The sequence below is a fragment of the Triticum aestivum genome, chromosome 7B (assembly GCF_018294505.1).
Source record: "Triticum aestivum cultivar Chinese Spring chromosome 7B, IWGSC CS RefSeq v2.1, whole genome shotgun sequence".
NCBI lineage: Eukaryota > Viridiplantae > Streptophyta > Magnoliopsida > Poales > Poaceae > Triticum > Triticum aestivum.
The window spans coordinates 682,518,958-682,523,968 of record NC_057813.1 but is presented as its reverse complement, the minus strand read 5'-3'; the positions used below and the strand labels follow the sequence as shown (position 1 = coordinate 682,523,968).

The following is a 5,011-nucleotide window of genomic DNA, read 5'->3' as shown; positions in this document are numbered from 1 at the left end:
TAGAATGAATATGTGGTACCTAAGAACCCGTATATAAAGAGAAGGAAAGGATGCGGCCCGAGGTACTCACTACCCGCAAAAGGTTTCTACAGAGAAACTACTTCCAATCTTTCCTACAGGCGGTTTCAGATTTCCAACTGTTTCCAAAGCTTTTTACTAAAAAAAAACTGCCTTTGGTGCGGGTATTACACGCGGTTTGTTGTGTTTGGTCACAACCGCTTCCGTGGCCAGCTATTATTGCTTGTTTTTGTAGTAGTGCGTTTTTCTTAATTCAAAGAAACTTTTTGTCCACAATCTAAACCGTTGTGATCTTCTTACGAAGCCGACACTGGGAGGAGCTTTCTAGGTCGCTCATTTGGATTGTTCAAGGCTTGTGAACATATGAAATCACTACATCTGAGCATATCAAAACGTCATATATTTTAGAACGGAGGTAACAGTTGCTGGTGAATGGAGAGGCCAGGAAAACGAGGCAATGCGAGACCTTGCGATGAAAAACATCAGTCTTAAGAGGAGAATCAACAAGAATGAGGCTGAAAACCATAGGTCGTCAGAAGATGGAGAATGGGAGCCAATATGCGGAATTGTAGATGTTTGATGTAGCTGACCAAACACTAATTATTGGTATTTAAGATAGTGACTAAATGTATAGTGTGTGGCTTAGATTTTAATACGTATTTTGTTAGGAGTTAGTTCTTCTTCTTTTTTTGCGAGTGTGTTAGGAGTTAGTTCTAGCCCTCCTAAAGGAAAAACGTGAGCGCTCAGCTTCCTCTGCTTTGCCCTGCTTCGGCCGCACCGCTCTCCCACTGAGAATTTCCCTCTTCTTTCCCCGGGGCCCTAGCTCGACGCTGCCGCCTTGCCGTTGCCGTAGCACCGCCGGCGACGCCTCGAGCCCTCCCCGTTCAACGCGCCTCGCCGCCTCCGACTTCAACGCTGGCCGCATCGCGTCAGCGCCCCCCGACCTGCCGCGATCTTGGACACTGCTTCACGAGGTACGACTGCTCTCTGTCCTACTCCAAGAAATCTGGGCGCGCACCACGTGGATCGGCCCTGCAGTAGCAACTATAGGTCAGATGACATGAGTTGTGGTGCGATATGTATATGCCAGAATGGTGATTGTGGTTGTGTTGCTGGGGGATTGGAGATGAATGCTTCGTTTGCTTCATGTCTTTAGATGCGTGTTGAACGTGAGATGTGAGAAATTCTGCTCAGACGCCTTTGCAACTCTGAATGTTGGTCGACAGTCTTGCCAAACACTTACAGTAGAAAATTTTATATGAGGTGATGAGCTGCTCCCTAGAGACAGACCGAGCTATTACTGTTACTGCATTTTTAAATGGAACCTGTTCTTTTCCATGTGGGGTATAAGGAGAAGGGGAAACGCTTTGATTCTAGTTTCAGTTTTTTTTTGCATTTAAAATTTGGCGGATGTTTTGCGTTTAAAATTCGACAGATGGAAACATCATCTTGGATGCTCTTTTGCATCTTTTTTTTTTTTTTGAGTTGAATGCTCTTTTGCGAATCTACTTATAACAATTTCATGTCATCTTGCACAGTGTCACTATTCAGGTAGTACCTTTGCAACAATTCTGACTAAAAAAAGGACACATCCTAGTCCCATCTGAAGAAGCATCACATGTGAGTAGGAAACACAACACAGCAAGAATTTCTGTCATCTCACTAGAGAAATCCGATGTTGCCCATGAGGTGGCTGCTAAACAAGCAGCAATACAGGGATCAGCAACAATAGCACAGGAGTCAGCAATAGTGTAGGGTACATCATCAGTTAGCCACGGACTCTATCTAGCATCAGGTCATTCTTGAGTCAAACTCTCTCATGGCGCCTGTATATCCGACTTGCGGATCACATGGACCTTCATCGTGAACCTGCTCGTGTCCGTCAGTTCGAAGAGGCAGATGTCATCTTCCTCCAGCCCGACATCCGAGATGAATTTCGGCCAGGCTCAGTCAATCCACCAAGTTTTGTTAGTTTTCCTGAAGCTCAACTTGCAGTCCCAATCCCTCTCGTCGCCCTCCAGCAGGAGGTGGAGACGTCCTGGCTGGGTCAGGAGGCATGCTGAAGCATATTCATTGCCCAAGTACTGTCCACGGGCGCGACAGAGTGTCAGATATGACGATCAGTCTCGGATCAATGATTCATTCGGCAAAATGTAGAAAAGTGCACATTAGACAGCAAGTTTTTTGGGTGAGAAATGGATTATGTGAGTTCCGCGACGCAATCACAAAAGTAGTGGGGTCTCAAGATTTTCATGATAAAATGAAAAACTGACTACAGATTATACGTAGTGGTCGTGGTATCTGAACTCACCAGAGAAGGAGCGGTAGCAACATCACTGGAGGTGATCACTTTCACAAACACAGGACATTCGGAACCAATTGCCCGAACTCTCTCTTCGACTTTGGCTTCCTGTTGGCTATGTAGAGGGGGCCCGATTGATATGTAATTGTTGGACCTAGGAGCTTCTAAACCGGCTTCATTAGACTCGCGAGCTTGGAGTCCTGAAAAGCATTCCATGCTTCCTTATGGTGTTCACACAATGACCGTCGAAAATGTGGTGAAATGAAAAGAATGCACATGGCAGCTGCATTACTCTGACCTGATTTAGCCCAACGGAAGGATGTTGAAGCCATGTTCTGAGCTTGTGCACGACGGCCTTCTCTGGCGTTTGAAGAGTTTCCCATATCAAAACAAGGTTTCTCACAACCACTCGGGTCAAGGACAAGAACTTCGAGCTGGGCTTTCCCCTTGCTTCTGAAGACGAGGAGGTCATCGTCTTGCATGCGGTGACAATCTAGAAAACGACTCAACTCAGATTGGAGGATTATTTGATCGGCGCCATGCTTGCTTGAGCCAACAACGTACAACATGTCATTGCTATGGGCTTTGAGCTGAATGGGAGCTTCAGTTATTCCCTCTTTGAAAATGTCCAAAAGAGTCAACGGTATGTACTGCAAGAACAGAAGAAAGAAAAAAGAACACAAGCTGGAATTAATTAATAGCCTATGGATCGATCGGATTCAAAACACAAGCAGAAAATTATGTGGTGAAGGATGTAACTTACAACATGGCAGTCCTGTTTGGCATTTGCTTTGTTCACAGTTGCCACATGCAGACGAGATTCAGACCTCATGCTGCTCTGAGCTAGTTCTAGCACTTTCTTGTCTTGTTCATGGCTTAGCCTGGTATAGTCAATGTTGATTGATGTCTGAACGTGTGCAGGATCAGGCACCACTTGTTCTGCACATCAAGAAAGAAGATTGTTATAACCATCAGAAAAGCATTACCGAAAGCACTTGACGACTTGAAGGTCCTAATTGACTTCACCATTCAGCACATGACGATCACGAGGAGGTGGTGGGGAAGAGTTGCCGTGACCGGGTGAATCGGATATGTGAACCTCGAACTCGAAGCTGGAGTTCCCACGGTACACGAACCGGATGGAGGAGTTTTGTTCTATGTGATGCACCTTGACAAAGTCGTGCCATCCAGACCTAAGAACAATGTCACCAAACTCCCAACCGATTTTAACAGGGTACACGCGGCCATTAGGAGCTTCAAGTTGAATCTCCTCGAACTCAGTGATCAAGTTTCTCAGATGGCTTGCAACCGGCGGCCGTATGCGCTGTCCAAGGAGAATGAAGGTACACTCGGTTATTTAGAGACAGAGGTTTCACTGGTTGTGGAAAATTCAGAAAGAAAGAATTCAGGTTGCAGGATTACTGTAGAATGAACGCTTTGATGGTGCAGAAAGCTGAGAGCAATGATCTTAAGTGGCAAGTGGATCTTACTTTACTAGATTTATCTCAAGCACAGGAATAACAATCTAACCTTGACAGTCAATTATCTTACACATTCAGAGGTCAAATACTTGGATATCTCCACTACTCTATAGTCCTGTCAAAATGTGAATACTTTTTTGCAAGAAAATATGGGTAACATCTAACATGTCCCTGGTTCATTTCAGCCTTAGCTGTATTGTTCAGCCTTAGATTCTTGTTCAAACAATATAGTATCTGGTAAAATTGACACGTTGGACATATCAAGGTCTTTATTAGGATCAGACAAATTTTGGGGGCTCCATATTTACCATCTAACCATTATTATTTTTCAGTGAGATTCTGACCATTACCCCAACCAACACTATTTTCCATCACACAGAGTACAGACAGGCAGACATCGGAAGGAAGGGAAGAAGGAAGCGACGGTGAACCCGTACCATATGGTCCGCGAAATCGTCGCCGGCGACGAGGGAGAACTGCCTCGGGTGGTCGCCGGCATGGCTCCAGTAGCATCCTCCACCACTCGCATTCCTCGCAGCCGTCCGCCACACACTCGCAGCCCTCCGCGTCGCATTCCTCGCCGCAGCCTTACAGCCAGCCCGCGCAAGCAAGCAGACAGCCGTGAGGAATGGAAAGAGAGAAGAAAAGAGGGGCGTTTCTTGCTAACCAACAGGAGGAACGCTTGCCCGGCGGGGAACCATGGAGCGGCCGTACCTTCGTCAACGCCGTCCATGTCCATCTGCCGGCGGCCGGCGCCGCCGCCGCCGTGGAGAGTGGAGACTGAGTGAGTGAGTCAACCCCGGCCGGCCCGGCGTAGGAGCAGTACTCTGGAGGAAGAGGAAGAGGAAGAGGAAGCTGCTGCTGCACGCGGCGCGGCGAGCCGGAAGAGGAAGCGAGGCACGTGACCGCTAGTACTCTACTGTCTACTGTGTGTATCTCCTCCCTCTTCAATTATTTACCCACCCAAGTACTACTACCCAACGCCCAACGGCTGTAAAAAATCACAAGTAGACAGGCATCAATCCTACTCTACCGGTGCCTACAATATATGCTAGTAATAGGAACATCTTCTCATTTATGTTCCAAAATATGTTTGGTTTGGCAGGAACTCATGTTTCACTCTGGCCAGGCCGGCTCATAATGCATTTCATTCATTTTAGGGAAAAGATATTTTCAAAACAAATGTGCAAAATCCACGAGTTTCAGAAAA

At 46.5% G+C, this 5,011-nt stretch overlaps 1 pseudogene; it reads right to left on the bottom strand.

Moving 5' to 3' along the window:
* Positions 1-1,564: 1,564 nt before the first annotated feature.
* LOC123162702 (B3 domain-containing protein Os12g0591400-like) lies at positions 1,565-4,707 on the bottom strand (annotated as a pseudogene).
* Positions 4,708-5,011: the final 304 nt, after the last annotated feature.